Consider the following 15369-nt stretch of genomic DNA (forward strand, 5'->3'; position numbering starts at 1 on the left):
AACCAGGCACAGTGAAGACCACGCGGTCCCCATCCTGGAAGGCGAGCAGAACCGACAGCACCCAAACGTTTCGTGATCCCCTTCATACTCCTCTGCCAAGTCAAGGGTTGGCCACCTCTCTGTTCACGTCACTGTGAGTTGGGCATGGAAAACAGCACTCTCTCTTCGGCAAATGATGGTTCTGCATACGCAACACGTCCCAACCAACGCAGCTTCTGGTGCTGGACACATTCTTCAATGGAAGTACCCGTTGCGCAACCGAAAACGTGCTTTCTAACTGCCTCGTTACGGATTCGTCGACATCAACCCACACGAGCTATGGTTCTGAGACAACGATGATCGAACACCTGAAGACGTCTCAGGTCCGCTGGTCGAATAGGCCAAGTCTCACACCCATACAATAAAACAGCCCGTACTGTAGCTTGATACACACGTCCCTTCAGATTCAGGGATAAACCATTCTGACGCCATAGGTGTCTCAAATTAGCAAACGCGAACCGAGCCTTGCAGATTCGTGCATTCACCTCATCTGTCACACTGCAGTCAGAACTAATGCAAGTTCCAAGATACGTAAAACGCTCCACAACTTCCAGTGCCTCTCCCTGGATTGTAAGAGGCGTGTTCAGTGACTGCACGTCCACAAGCATGACCTTACACTTTGTGGGTGCAAAATGCATACCAAAGGACGGGATGACTTTGGTCAGTTCATCCAAAAACACCTGCGCCTTCTCTTCGAACATGAAATGGGATGTCTTACTAAACAGCAACTTTCTCCTGTCACAGCTTGAATTGTTTTGATTCTTTTCTCACGGAAATGCCAACGACGTTGGTTCCGAAGTGGCCGGTTATGACAGCATTTGTTAATCGCATTCTACCGTGATCTGTGGCAGAAATGTCCCACAATCGGAATGAGTAACTTGAGCTCAGGAGCCTACCCACGTGTATGCCCAACTGGGACGTGAGATTTTTAACAACAGAAGGATGGATGTATATTCCTTCTTGTTATTCTCACTAGGATTTGGTGTAACTGTGAACCGACCCCCTGTTGATCGACCCCGTATAACAATGCAGTGGCTAGTGGTTCGACTGGGTTGCCGTGTTTGTCTCTCCCCGATGTTTCCGCATCAATTCCAAGCTACTAATAGGTAGTATAAAAGGGACGAGAAAAATTCTGGTTGACCTGGTAATGGTTCTTCCACAGATGGATAATTTTGAAGGACACTCTGCGCGTAAAACCCGACCCATTTCGTGTGCGCATCTTATCGCCTCAATGTTGAACTGTCAAGGGGAAGGGTCCACAGTCAGCACGCTTACTGCATTCAGTAGTATCGATGACTTCCGTCAGGATTCGATAATGGCGCTTGTGGGCGTATGTAATGTGGCTTTTTTTACGCTTATTCTCCAGATCGAAATAACCAATAGTTTCCCTCTTTGCCTTTGTGCATGACCGAATAGCATGATAAGTGTGATTTCGTTTAGAGGAATCAAGCTTAACTAAAGAGGAAAACACAGAAGATAGGTCTTTGCCATCATTTTGCTACTGCACGGAACAACGCGGGAATAGGCGAAAAACTTTCCGAATTACCTGGTAAGGTACCTTATTCTGGGACTTCGTACGTGAAAAAATTGTGAAAAGAAGTTTAGCTGTTTAGAAAAGGAGTTTCTAAGATCCAGAACTAACGCACTGAAAGCTGGATGTCTTAGGATTCCATATCATTTTCAAGAAGTGGTATACCTACAGGACAAATTTGTCCACATCCATGTACACCATCTGGAAACTCACCGCATTGGGACATTCGCAGCAACTCCGGAGGTTAATTTGCCTCTACACATAGACAGACGCTTAACTGCCTGACAGACCTCTGAGGATAATGTAGTTCTGTGTGTGTATGCCTCAGCTGGACATCCGGATAAATTGGCTAGTGTAGTGCAGCTGACACATCAATGCGCATCTGGTTTGAACGGTTCACGTGACCACGTGGGTTGATAAAATCTGGGCGCGGGTATTCTCTTCCGGAGCACTTCGTCTTACTTGCCTAGCACCTAATAAGTTCTTTTTCCATACACTAGAGATTTTGCCCGCTAGCAATGAGTCAGCGTGGTGGAGGGCAGTGATAGCGACATATTTGTTTATTCAAGGATAGTGATGGCAGCATTTCGGATACTAACGAATTTACGAATATCCATCGATGATAAGGTTTCATCTTTCGCTGGAGTGCCAGCACGTTCATGGAAGCCAAGATTAGGCTTATTTAATGACTTTCTTGCATGATGCTTTGCCACGCCTATTTGTATTCATAGTAGTGATTTTATAGGAACACAGAGTGGTGGAATTAGGTGTTATAATCCAACTTTTCTGTTGCCATGGGCAACCATATTCAGGTAATTCTACCTAACAGATTTTGAAACATGAATATTGTTCTAAATCCCAATTTGAAGGCTAAGTAATTTTGCGAACGCCTCATAGCCGACGTCTTAGAGAAAATCACATAACAGTAACAAAAAAGAACAATTTTTCTAACAGAATCAGATCTCTGATGAATTCCAGGACCATTTCACAACCGGAAATCTCTCAAGGAGAACCTTCTCTTTATTTGAAGAGATGGCGGTGTATTGTAAGTTTTCATGAAATTTGAAGAAACCTACATAAGTGTGACTTTCGCTGGGTTGGCGTTCACAATTTCAGGCCGCTTTGAAGCCTGATGTTCAGGCTACTTTGTGCAAGTGAACACAAAGTAAATATGGTTGGATATGGACATTAGTCAGCAATATGACAAAAAAGGTCTGCATCTTTTATCCTCGTACGTTTGCCTCCGTACGGGGAATGAAAATCATTGGCAGACACGTAGATAGGGAGAGACATGGTTCTTTATCCAATGAACTATACCATGCAGGAAGAAATACCCTCTACACTATGTGAACTGATCCTATTGTGTGAAATGTTTCGCGGGATGGGCCATCAAAAGACTAGAAGATATGGAAACAATGATAAAAGCTGTTGTGTTGAGGCAGCTCAGCTTTTGCCGGAATACATCACGGTGCCGAATGTCACACGGGGCTTCATGACCGAAATTTTACCTGAAGCCCACCCGTTTCGGTCACTCAAAACACTGTCTGCATACACGTAGAAGATATAAAATGTATAAATATAGCTCAGAACTGGAAGTCTAAAAGCCAAATCTAAAATGACATGTTTGACGGCAAAGTTAGAGTTGGTGCATGGTATTTTAGTTTTTTTATCAAGTCGATTGATTGCACAGCTCTCGCGCGCAGTAGTTAAAAAGATTGGATGCTAATTCTGCTGGAATGAACCGTCGATTTATATTCCCATTATTTTGAATGAAGTTTTATGAAGGTGGACTGATAAACGGTTTTATCCAACAGCCTTCAAGTATTCGTAACAGCCTGTCTTGTCACTGGTGCAAGGATTTTTTTGTGAACAAAAAGTCGTCGATAGAGGATACAAGAAGATCCTAAAACTTTAGTTGCAGGTGTTCGAGGGATTTGTAGAATTCATTGCAAAAGGCTGTGGATTCACCAGAACAGTAGGACGACTGTTCAGATGAAAGTGGTGTGAGCGCGAAACTGTCGCGTAAGACCAACACTGAGATTTCTACCTGCTAATGAACGTGGAGTTGGATTGGTTTCATTTTGGTGTCAAGCTGCTTGGTTTTCCTCAATAATTTCATTTTCTTGATGCAAAGAGTTCCTCAACACCCGGTTCTACACAACTGCTCTCAGTGCTGCTCTTTTTCGGTTTCATACCAACATGTTGAATAGAGGAGAATGAGTGCTGATTGCTTGGTATAGGTTCGGTCTAGAGCGGCAAATGATCGCTGTTCAGCCAGCTTGAGTGCCTTCCCCCAACCAATACTACGCCACGGATCGTACCGGTCGGGACACCGACTAACACAGTCGACGACCACTTGCCACAACGTGGTGAGTGCTCACAATCCACCTACCATATCGTGCATGCCTTTACAAAACCCGAGCACTCCGCTCACCTATCGGAACATGGCCGTGTTCCGTTGCGAAAACCGCTTACCCACGCGCCTTTGGTTCAAAGTAACTCGTGCTACTCTCTCATCCGGTCCCTGAATGTGTGGTCACGTAATCACTTAGCCGATTCAGCCGATCATGGATAGGGTTCATTCGCGGATGGAAAGATACCTAGATCCGAGTAAGACCTTTAATTACGTCCAAGCTGATTGGGCATCCGGATAAGCACGTTGAGTCGCTGTCCGTTCCCCCATCAAAGGGACAGGAGACGGCAGCTCTAACAGCTGTCTCAGGCCAGTGGGCTGTCTCGAAACGCCCGAGTGTCGCCCCATTGTACTGTGCGTTTGGGTGCAGTTCAGAGGCTTGTACAGGGTGATTTAGCTCCACGAAATCAGGCGCCTGACCTCGTGGAGTTAAATCAGCTCGTGCTGGGACTCAAGGACGAATTCCGGAGGACTCGAGACACGTGCAATATCAGTTGCTATAGCATCCAAGACTGCTACCAGCATTCAATCGATTTAGCCTGGTGATCATGTGATCAAACATAGGATCGAGTAGATAGACTAGCACGAGTTACTTTGAGCCAAAGTTACGTGGTTCTGACAACAGAACACACCCATTGGGTGTTTTGGCCAGTGAGCGAAAAGCTCAGGTTTTGTAGAACTGCATTTACTGTGAGCGTCGAACACATTGTGGCAAATACAAGTCAACTTTCAGTTGCATTGTTTGACCAAATGAGAGCCTCAGCAGGCAACACTGAGTGATTGAACAAGAAAATAAAGATTCCATATTAGAATTGTCTAACCGTTCTCAGAAAAACGCGATAGATGGCAGGGTCCTGTACGTGAGCCGTCGAGCAGTAACCATGCTGCCCGGAACGTAGGGATACCAGAGGTTGCGGCTAGCGTTCGGTTCGTGTGCGGATGGTGGGAACATTTTGGACAAAATTTATTCCACCTAATCGTTCAGCGGATGCGTCCCGAAAAACGTCAGTATGTCTTTTGAAAAGAGGTAGTCAAGACATGACAATGCAGCTAAATGACGCACTGGGAAATAAAACGAAATCGACTGTGGTTGGCGTACACTTCATTCCACCGGATATGACAAGCGTTGGGGAGAAAATCCCGAGGGACTTTTGGGATTTGAGCCCTTGTCCCAAATCAACAGTTTTATCATAAGGTTTAGTTCCGTTTTAATTATAACACGACAGCCAATGAAGCTTGCTTCTTAAAAATTAGTACTCAGTAAGACAACTGACGGTCACTTTGGGGTTCGTCATGGTCCAAGTACGATAAAAATACGACAATCCCTCTTTGGAAAGGACACAACCCAAACCACACTGTATTTCAGGACATTCTCTAGAAAGTGGACTCGACAACAGTCGAAAACACATTCAACGATTTACATATTCTCTGTTGCAGTCATTGAAATTTTTTCAAACTTACTAAGAATGTTTCAACCTGTGACTCGTTTTCCCAAATCAACTTGCTTGTGACCAATCGAACTGAATGGCAATGAACGCTACTGCATTGTTTTACGTTTGGTCCTTCTAATTGCCAATGACACCACTTTCCTTTGATTCCATGCTGCTTTTATCAGACTCGCAGTAGTCTTCTGCAAGCTAAGTATTGGGTTCTGGTGACACGTTCAACGAACGCCCTTTTTGATATGGCAACGCATTAGCTAAGTCATCGATACTAGTACCGTTACACTGCGTCCAGAGCACTAACAATTAGTGGGTGAGTATCAGAGCAAACAAGATCAATTTCGTAGTCGAATATTCCATCGTTTGTCAGCTGATCCGTGCAGTGTTTGGTTCCTTTACCAACACGGTATGTGTGGGTGAACACAGGGTCAGGTTTTCATAGCTTTTACTTCGGGTGATGGGATCTAGATGAAGTTACTTCTCTGAGGGACAGGTGCAGGGTATCTAACATATTCAGGTACAGCAGGGAGTGCATCCGACGAGAAAAGATGTCTTCGGTGCCAAAATATGTTAACGTCTTCATTGACAATTCGTAAATCCGCTCCCAGTGTTTTTGGTCAAAACGTAATAGATTATTTTTGCGCGAGTTTCACTCTGTTTTTGCATCTAATAGTGCTTCTCCTCGGACCAGCCATTTTTAAAGTGTTGCCGACCAACTACAGTCGTTCGTCCAAAAACTACTGCGATAAAATAAAAAAATTTGATTGCATTAAAGCATTACTCTTGAACGGCCATAGATTTTACTACAGCTGTCGTTGCAGAACGGGGATTATTTAACTTAATCAAGATCTTTATGCATGTGTGTGCCTAAAACTTCATCAGCTTGCGTGGTGTGAAGCACCTGCATTTGGGACTAAGGCAAGACTCTGCTGGGGGATTTATGGACATCTATTTACCGCTACTGACTGAGCAGTTGCTACAGAGAACTGAAAATTTAGAACCACCCCACGAAAGTGTTGACTGATCTAGCAGGGACACACTACTCATAAGGTTGCTGGATACTAGAGATGTACACTCATTTGTAAACAAGTTCGGTTTTGAGAGGCTCACCTGGAACCTAGCTGAAGCTGTCGTTCGCAAATAAGAGAATTCCGCTAATTTCGTGCAATTTGAGTTCAAGTAGAACATAAGTTTGACGGAACCTAGGGGATAGCGCCTATCTGAAGAGAAGGGCAAAACCAGTCGTGGGCTGTCTAACAGTTTTCGGCAACCTAATGAGCAGTGTATTACGTCTTGCTGGATATTCTCCTGCAGCCCAACACAGTTTTCACCTTTCTTGGAGCTCATCGGAAAGGCGCGGCTATTGTGTTTCTGGTAATCTTATATTCTAAGTGAACCCAAATTGAAAGCAGTTTGCGAAATACATCTATTTGTGGGCTTGTTTTTTTGAACTAGAGCCAAATGAAATTCAGCTGCATCTCTTCTTCATGATGTTCGTGAACTGAATGTGTTGCATAAGGCCGTTTCATGTTTCATTCCAGATAAAACTGAGGGACTGCGCCTGTCCAGGAAGGGCGAAGCCTGTCGTGAGCTGTCGAAGAGTATCCAGCAACCTCATGAGTACGTGTAGACAATGTATACAGTGATACCACAAAATCATACAGACTGAAGAATCAGGTCAGCATATCCGTTTCAATAAGAACATCAGATTCATCTAAATTAAGTTTGGCTTCTCGTTAGAACCAAATTAGTGTGCAACTGAGTGTGTTTTGCGAATGGTATCTGATCTTTTATTCACCTGGATGGAGCGTAACCGACATTTCCATTAATATGTGGAGCAGTCTGGTTCACGGTTTTCATGTGCTTATACACAGTGATTGCTGATATAGACGTGTCGGCAAGTGTAACATAACAATTTAGTCGGGGTACAGATCGTTCAAAGAGTTTAGGAAAGCAACGCTGGGATGGAAACATCAGTCTAGTATGGATGGGCATTCGCAAAACAGCTGTTGACAGAGGCTGTACACCTTGAATCACTTAAGTTCTTCTGTGTGCCTCTTATTGAGACATCTTAGTGTTTTAAAGATCAATAAATTTAGCAGAACAATGATGGCAAAAACCAGGGAGATCAAACTTCGGCCTGACTAGTGAAAACTGTTCGAAATCGGTATGCATCTATAATCTACTTTTGTCTGCCAAATCGTTATTGCTTACTAAATGACGCGCTCTTTACAGTTTTGTTATTGTCTATACCGAAACCGCACCCGATTTCGTGATCAGCGTGTGTTCGTATGCACTCATTAATAGCTTCTGTGTTTGTATATTAACGTAATAGCGTAATACTTTAGTCACATGTTCTATTCATTTAACATGGCTAAAAAATTCTAGTGCTTCGCCTAAGAAAAGCGAGTACAAATTAAAGAATTCCCAAAACTACAAACAACCAGCGAAATAAAATGTTCCAGCCAATAATAGGCGTCCTTGACGCTCTAACCGGAGGATTCTACGTGAGTTGGCCGATCGAATGGTCCAACCAATCTGAGGGCGTCACCGTAACCGCCAGTTAAATAGCTTAAGCCTGAACTTTCGTGGGTTCAAGTGTTCAAATCGTGCTGATAATGTGATGGTTACATGTTCGCTATGCATGCCACGTGTCCGAAGTTTAACACCGGAGAGGGCGGAAGGTGTGCACTGTGGGTGAGCTCTAACGAGGTCCCTAATGAAAATTCAATGTTCTCCATTCTGATGTGAACTAACCTGAATAATTGAGCATGGACAGGCGAGGAAACGACAATGGAAAGAAGTTCTACAGATGATGTTCACCCATGACTATGACTGCTGTGCCTCTTCTAACTTCATATCGCCTTTAGGACTATGGAAATTACCAAATCAGAAAGCACCGAGTTTGATTCGGCAGTGCACAACCCCCACAATGCAGTTTTTTAGTCGAAAGTATGTTTGCATTTCAAATTGGACGCTAGTGCTCTGGTGTTGATCCGTCGTGACTCGAATGGAATCCAACAATTAACAATTGAAAGAAGAGCAGGTAGTCTTTTTCCGAAATACTTTAGACATTCTATCAGCTTATGTAGCATCTAAAGGTGGTAGCGTACTTGCTGAGCGCTGAATTAATCACATTTCCCTCGCTACAGCACCAAATTCACTCATTAAGAGGGAAACTCCAATTTCCTGCTCAGTGTCATATCCTGGGAAACTGGTCTATCTTTAGAAAGCAAGCGCGGACTTCGGTGATCTGCTGAAAACAGTATACTCAACAGCGCATCTAATAAATTCCATTTCTTAGAGTATTCCTCTTGTTGGCTGCCACCATGAGTTATTGGTGATAACTGATCTTACCCACGCTATGCAGATTTTATGAACTTTGAAATTGCAACTGGTAGATCTGGTACTAAATAGCTGTTTCATAATCCACACAAGATCCACATTTTCAATACATAACCACATACTGCTATAGATTTTCCGTTTTTTTAGAACTGCTTACACATTGTTGATAATGTGAGAATATTTGAACTGTTTTAATGGAGGTTCCTCTCCTATGAGTGAAACCAGTCCACGGTGAAAAGGCGAGAAGCACAGTGTGGCGGTTTCATCCTTATTAGGGGCCGTTAGCACCGCGGATCTCACGAAACTCCAGGAGGTATCGATGCTGCGATCTATCCACTAGTAGTTGGAGCACTCAAACGCTCGGCCACGATCAACAGTGTGATTTGCTTGCAGTAAGACAGAATATTCCGCCACTCATCCATCAATCACAGAATCCAAATCACGTGTTCATGTGTTGATTGGCTGCACAGTGATGACTTCATAGATGGAGGTTTAACTCATCGGGCAGATTCTTCAGGTTGAAGTGACATTGTAGGCAAGCAGTTGAGTTGCAACCCCTCAGAACAAATACATATATAGAGTAATTTCTGTTTAAACCGCTGTAACTGTCCTCTTTTAAGTCTCGTTTGTGTCAACGAGTGTTGTAGAATATGAGCGGTTTCATAAGCTTCGGAGGGTTGCTGGAAAAGGGTTAACTGAACGGGGGCATACCTTTTTTATTCGACTACTACCTACTCGAGTTTTAAAACGAGAGACAGGATGGAAACCCTCACGTGATTCTGAGGACTTCCTACCATCCATGGTCAAATCAGGTCGTGCGAAGAAAGACCAAAATTTGTTTGAATGAGTAACAATAACCGATCAACAACGTCACCCAGCACCTATCCTAAGAACCGCGAACAAGTAAACAAAAGGGATGAAATACTAGGTTGATGGGATGAGAGTGACTAAGAACAGAAAATTGATGACAATGATAATTTATCACAGAAGTTCGGACATTTGGTGTATGTTTGGTGTCTAATGGTCAAACTAGTATCTCGAGAAATTTGGTTAGTTCCACTTCAGAACTAGCAAAAGTCAACAATCCCAAAGAGAAAATAAAGCCGAGTATCAAGCCGTTGACAGGTTTGTCCTCGGAAAGAATCATGCGATGTCCAGGAGTATCCGCTCGTGCGCCGGAAAACAACAGAAGTCCTTGAAGTGTAATCAAGAGGTCAAAACATATGCTATTGTGTTCAAGTCCACACGGGTTATTCCCCTTTAGACCTACCACCTCGGGGGAATAAAACTGTACTCATCCAAAAGTAGAATCATTACCTTATTTATGCACTAACCACTTGGTATACCAGGCTTCTGCCAAGCCTTTTAAGATCAATCTTTTGTCAAGAATGTACCCTATTGATTCGGCTTGTCCACAACAAAATACGTGAATCTCTCAAGAGCCCACCGAATGAAAGCCATTGGAACCACAGCAGTATCTGCTCTTTGACGCCCACGAATTACAATTGTCGGTAGTCTTTAGCCATCTCACATTCAGATCACGTGGTGTAAGTTTATTCGAAGACTAGCTGAAGATGAATTGGTTGATTTTAGTTAAGAGCAATTACAATCTGGACCCCTAGTTTCACTGTTTTGCATTGGAGAAATAAAAAGTTATGGGAAAACCAAGAAATCGTCTGAAATAAGTGTTCAGATTATTTAAGGTCTTCCAAGCTTACTTTCAAAGAAAAATTGTCCATTTCATTGAGTATTTGTGTTCAACCAAGCAGGATTATTCAACAAACAAACAGAAACTAGTAGATCGGGTGACCAGCGTCTGTAGGTAAACAAAGCCTCTATTTTGTGAATCAATTCACTTTCCTATGCTAATCAGGACCAAGGGTACACGACTAGTGGACTTCAGCAAACGAACGTTTTCCCACCACATTCACCGGGGCTGGACAGACAAATTTTGGACTAAATATTGGAAAAAGTGGGATGATTAAGGAGAGCAGCTACAATTTACGAAAAAGCATTGGAGTCATACGTGAGTTAGTCTCGAGAAAACGCGCTATATAACGGTGTTTAGGTGTCCCATATCAACGATTCAGAAGGGTCATGAAAAGTAAAAATGCATAGAACCACTGAAAATATCCTAACGAATGATCCACTGAGATGAATATCACATTTCTTGGACGTTGAGGGAACAGAGATGTAGATGCTCTCAGGATGGTATAAACGAATAAATGATGAGCGGTGGTACACGCCTAATTGTAATTACTACTTTTAATAATGAGGCATTCGCTTTTGGTGACAAGTTTCACGCGCATGGAGAATAAAACATGGCATCATTCGTATTTGCAACTTTGGCTCATTCTTAGCTGTAGGCCAGTATGCCGAATGGTCTTTGCCCTTCAACAAGACCACATGTATGCAGCTGAACAAATGATGCCTAGTGGTCAGTGAGGTGCATTTTCTCTACTGCATATCATACGGATCTAGATTCAGTAGAAAAAACCAATGGGGATAGTTGCCGTGGGGAATATACATGGAAATCGCAATACAAAGAACAAATGACAGAACTACTGTTTTCCATGATATTTTTTCCAGCCGAATAAATAGCCCGGAAATTCTGAAGACCAATGGATGGCGTATCTTGTTCTTTCCGTGAGCGGCTGAATAAAATCATCGATGACATTTCATCCCGTCATGTTTCTTTTGAGGTCTGCTTAAAGGTGTTCTATAGTGCCACCCCTTTTCATCGTACGATTTAGGGGGCTTGTGTGAAAAGAACAATAGTTCCACTCGATCTGAAATGTTGAATGCTGGCTGCCTGATGACTTATGGATGGACCGGGATTATGTCAAACAGAGCTTAGATTTGACATTGTTCTGCTAAGTGCTCTTACTCAGAGTAGTTAGAACATACAACAAAAGCCGTCTGCACCGACTGTCTTAAGTGGCTGCTCTGACTGGCCTTATTAGAACTATCTAAGGCAGAACTTACTCTCGATGTTTCGGATTCAACGTTCTGGTGGTGTGTAGCAGAATATTAGTTCTAATATAGCAGTTAATGATGTGATGCAGGGTTACTAAGATCTTAATCCTGTCGAGTAGTGTCTATTCCTAGGCATTTGGTACACGACTGTGACAACTAACCTGCAGTAAGAATGGCTTCCAGTGAAATGACGGTAGTAACATGACGACAAACTCGTCTTTGTTACTGAATCTGGGTACCTGCGATCTAGATCGCCCAATGGGAAACAATCAGCATCAGATGCTTTTCTCTCTGCTTAGCATGTTGTTGCCAAAGCAACGCCGCAAGTCACTCCTTTGGAATTGTTCACGTGACTTGCGTAGTACCAACAAGACCCATGGGATATGAAAGGACTGGTATTCCTATTGGACCCATGTTGAGGGAAGGTACAGGTTGCTCTCTCTCTCTGACCAACAAAGCTTACAGATGGCTCCACTTATGTCCATCAGCGACGTACTAGAGGTAACTTAGTGAGCATATTAGTCACTGAATTCTGTTATAATTTGCCCAGAGAAAACGTTTTGCAGAAAGAAAATGATAACCGCACTGCTCATAGCCCAATAATAATAAAATAGGAAATAGAAACGGTATAGACTCTCACCTAGCTTTCCCAAACAGGGGTTGTGCTGATCGTAATCTAGCCATTAATATACTACTGAAGCCCTTGTCTCCGATGGTCATGGGTGAGGGTTAGACATCTTTGCGTTTCGCTGTAGATGGTCATTCCCTGTCACTGCGTTGAAAGTGACGGTTTTTACTGTGCGGATGCTCTCTAGTTCATTCGACGTTCATGTACTTTTTTGTGACAGATTGGACAAAGAATTATCGTGGTTGAAAAAGCTAATTTTTCTGGAACAAATATTCAGTGACTTTTATCCGCATTTACACTTTGATATATGACCACCTTTTGGAAGAAAGTGTATCCTGAAGTGGTCTGACTTATGGCGGTGGTATCCTTCTCAAAGGAATAGCTTTCTATGTCCCAGTAGACAAATGTTTATGCGGACGCTCCTTGTTCTGTACTAACGCAACAAAACGCTGCATTTAATGTGGTCATACTGTGGCGCTTCCCCTATATGACCTGCAAAAAAAACGATGATCTCTTTATGTATATCACTGTTCAGAGGTAACTATTGTGGTAAATGACTGGAATACTCTGTGAAAGGTACAACCGTTGTACAACCATAAAGAGTGGATTTTGAGTCGAAGATTGTACTTGCATACCTTTTCACTTTCAGGAGAATTGCCACGTATTTGGGCAGATTTATGAATGTTTCTTACGTGAAAGAAGTTCACAACTGGTGGCATGAATATTTCCAGGACAGCAGGATAAAACGTGTAATTACTTAAGTTGGTGACATCTCACACGCTGAGATACGCAAGTGCACAAGTGAAAGAAGGTACGCCATAATTTTGACCCACCTCTATAGTCTTCCAAGTGCTTGCATTGTTCTAACCCCCGTGTTGAAATTATGGCAAGAAAACCCACTCATGCCACTGGTAAAATTATTGAGGACCTCCTCTTGAACACAGTGGTTAATGTACTTTTTAATGTTGGTGAGAAGGAAAGCAAACTTCTAGTGTTAGAAACCCGAAGATATGGAATCATAACAGGGCCAGAACATCCGACACTTTTAGAATGACCCGGCTGCTAGTTGAGGTACGTCAAAAAAGGGTCAATGGATCGAAGTCACCTCAAATCACTTCGGCAGATTTGCTTCCACAACCTTCGTGTGGTCATACGTGGTCTGGCAGGGTGTGATAACACCCACAAGTACTCGCAAACATTTTCGTAAACTTTTGGTGGTGAAGAACGGGTATATGCACTCGCTAGCTTTCCTACAACCGGAAAAAATCTATCCTGTATAGCACTTGTTCTTTAAAAAGACTACCTGGTGGGCTACCTGGTGTGAGGCGATTACAAGCACTATGTGTTTCTAAGTAATAATAGTATATTGCCCTCCAAAGGTAAAAGATGTGCGTTTGTCCCAACATATGAACTGTCACCCGCCGGTTTTGTATACGTTTGCCTCCTATTAAGAAATTGCCCTCAGAAGAGAGCGCTCCTTATAAGAAACCTCTCCACCGGTAGGCCATCCCTGGAAGAAAGCACTATGCAGAAATGAACAATGTTGCTCAGTCTCTTGAAAGAATTCTATGATTGACGTTGTTGTGGACCATAAATCTAATAAAACGGATTGTTTAGCTTTTAATTGTTATACCGGAGTTCGATTATCTGGTGAACCAGGTATCCTGAAAAATGATCTAATCAAAAGATCGCAAACATGCTTTATAAAGCCGAGTGCACGCAACTCCACGTTATTCACATATGTAGCCAAGTATGTATTGGTATGCACCGTATTTATGCATCGCATTCGGTTTCATTTCAGCAGCTTGTCTGCCTTCTCAAGTACGGTTTAGTTCTTCCGAATAGGTTACTAGAAGGTGATGCTTTTAAACTAATAACTTTTGCTAGGTACCTTTTCAAGTTGTCTTTTCAGTGTAAACATTGCAGTATGGTCAGTCGTCTCAGCGGTCATGATCTTGACTATTACAACAGGCATTACCTGACCCGTTAAGAGATGCCCACTCTGAAATGTGATTTCTAAGGAAGTTGAGGTGCCGTGCAAGTAAAACTCATGGTCTGAGGCCCATAGACACTTGTGAAGTAGAGTTGTCCTCTTGCGCTTGGTCAGATACGCTCTCAATGTTGAAATACAAGTAGACTTGGCACATGAGTTTCGAATCATTATCTATATTGAATAAATAACCCCACCTCGGGAACATTTGGAGTCTTCTGAACGCTCCAACATTCAACCACGAGCGGACAGTCGGCAACGTCACTTACTCGCACTTAGGCAGGATTTAACGTCCCTCATCACGGAACCCAAAGGACGTGATCAATTGTTGCGTTGCTCCTTGAGTGATGACGTCTCGAATGGAAGTTTCACTCGTCTTTTTCGGCGGCAAGTATTCTGAAGTTACTGAGTTGATGAATACTTCTTTACGATTTTGTAGTAACCGGGTTAGTTTAATAATTAAGTTCCGTGTCGTGTAACCAATCGGCAACTGGTACCTCATCTAACATTCTTCCTACAGAGTCTGATGGGAGAATTCTTTCAAAAAAACGGATCAAACAGTATTTGTCTTATTTTATTTTTTTCAACAATAGATTACCATTCACACCCGTCCATGCATTCGGCGGTGACGATCTCGGCATTGTTTTATTGTGAGGTATCTGTGTATGAATGGGAAGTCGTTATCAAAAACCGCTTTTGAAAAAGGAGTACGAGACATACTCATCAGTGATTTTTTTCATTGAACTGGTCTTGAATACTTTCTTCCAGCTTTTAAGAAAGTCTTGGCTCGGGGTAGATAGCCACTTAAGATCCTTATAACTTGTGTTTTCTGTTTTGAAGCATGATCAAATAGTTTCAATCAATCTGTTCTCACAGACCTTCCAGTTGCTTGTCTCCTCAGTCGCATTTGCTTCAACGCAACTGAGATTTTCTTTGTTCCGATCACAAAGGGAATGGGCTTCTTACACTCATCCTTCAGTTTTGATTATCCTCTCTGTGATTGTG

The 15369-nt window shown here is 42.8% G+C and overlaps 1 protein-coding gene across 1 annotated transcript in view; it reads right to left on the reverse strand.

The window, feature by feature from the left end:
* Positions 1–1901, reverse strand: part of T265_00806 (hypothetical protein) — a gene marked incomplete at both ends in the record, with an annotated part of 16482 nt that extends 14581 nt beyond the window's left edge. The window contains one exon of the mRNA XM_009164678.1: positions 1784–1901. The remainder of the gene's footprint in view (positions 1–1783) is intronic.
* Positions 1902–15369: the final 13468 nt, after the last annotated feature.

This window comes from Opisthorchis viverrini, assembly GCF_000715545.1.
Source record: "Opisthorchis viverrini unplaced genomic scaffold opera_v5_8, whole genome shotgun sequence".
Taxonomy (NCBI): domain Eukaryota; kingdom Metazoa; phylum Platyhelminthes; class Trematoda; order Opisthorchiida; family Opisthorchiidae; genus Opisthorchis; species Opisthorchis viverrini.